This window comes from Trypanosoma cruzi, genomic scaffold (genome assembly GCF_000209065.1).
Source record: "Trypanosoma cruzi strain CL Brener 1047053516997 genomic scaffold, whole genome shotgun sequence".
Lineage (NCBI taxonomy): Eukaryota > Euglenozoa > Kinetoplastea > Trypanosomatida > Trypanosomatidae > Trypanosoma > Trypanosoma cruzi.
Window position 1 is genome coordinate 1 of NW_001849136.1, and position 1,539 is coordinate 1,539.

Below are 1,539 nucleotides of genomic sequence, written 5' to 3' on the forward strand. Positions count from 1 at the left end.
GGGCTTGTGCCCAGCAGATTGACTCGTACAATGACTTTCTCCTGCGTATTCCCCGCATGGCACGCAGCCTGCTAGAAATTGTGCCGCGGCAGGACGAACAGTTTGAGCCCGGCACCCAAACGGAGACGGAGCCCGACCAATACCGACTCAGTCTCGAGGACGTTGTCATTGGCAACCCGTCGCACGAAGTCTCCGGCTTCAGTCGACGCGAGATGCATCCTCTCTTTCCCAACGAGTGCCGGCTACGCGATCTAACCTATGACGCCAACGCACAAGTCACGCTTGGCATTCGTGTTTACCGTTCACGGGAGGAGCAGCCGTACCGCACTTTTTTGCAAAACATGGAACTTGGCCGCATCCCCATCATGTTGAAATCCATGCGGTGCAATCTGCAAAACAAGGACGAAGACGAGTTGCCACGTCTAAACGAGTGCCCACATGATCAGGGCGGCTACTTTGTCATAAGTGGAACAGAGAAGGTCCTCATTGCACAGGAGCGTCAAGCTGCCAATCACGTCTATGCCTTCTCACGGCAAAAGGGGCTCTTGTGTGAAATTAAATCTATTGTGGAAGGTTCATTGAATAAACCACGTACGCTGCAGATTTTAATGCCGTACAAGAAGAAGGGACCAGGTCACGGCTACGAGAATCTCCTTTGTCGTGTCGCACAGATGGATGAACTCATTCCTCTTTTTGTTTTGTTCCGTGCTCTTGACATGGGGTCGGATAAGGAAATTCTCCAAACTGTGGTTCCTGATTTAAAAGATGCCGCCATGCTTGAAATGCTCCGAGGCTCCATGGAAGATGCAAGCACATTGCAGATATTTACAAGGGATGAGGCGCTGTGGTTCATTGGCAAGCGCCTTGGTAAACAAGACAGTAGAGAAAACTTGCAGCGTGACGCGCAGGGGTTGTTGATGCGGGATCTGCTTCCGCATATGGGTGTGGATTGCGCCGCCGATCGGAGCAAATGTCTCTTCATTGGATACATGGTTCATCGTCTTTTGTTACTCGCGCTGGGAAGAAGGGAGGACACGGACCGTGACTTTTTGGGCCATAAACGTATTGATGTTGCCGGGGCACTGCTTACATTTCAATTGAACCAATTTCTTGTTCAGGTGCGGAAGGAGATGGCAAAAACAGTGCATGATTACTCTACCAACCGCGGTGGTGTTGTCAGCTTTGGCAGAATTCTGCACAGTCGCCTCATCACGGATGGATTGCGCCGTTGCTTGGCAACGGGTAACTTTGGAGATATGAAGTCTGGTAACATCAAGACAGGCGTGGCTCAAACACTCAACCGGCTGACTTATTCCTCTTCACTAAGTAATTTACGCCGCATTCAAAATCCCATCCCTGCCTCCAGCAAAGCCACCAAACCACGCAACCTGCACTGTACCCAGTGGGGTTACATCTGTCCGGTGGAAACCCCAGAGGTGGCTCTATTGGCCTGCTGAAAATCTGGCCCTTATGTGCCTTATTTCTCGTGGCAGCGATCATACGGGCGTTGTGCAGGCTGTACAGGCTCGTATTACCGGG

At 51.4% G+C, this 1,539-nt stretch overlaps 1 pseudogene, besides 1 other annotated feature; it reads left to right on the top strand.

The window, feature by feature from the left end:
- Positions 1–1,539, top strand: Tc00.1047053508655.10 (annotated as a pseudogene; the record flags this gene model as incomplete).
- Positions 1–1,539: a sequence feature (heterozygous, non-Esmeraldo-like haplotype).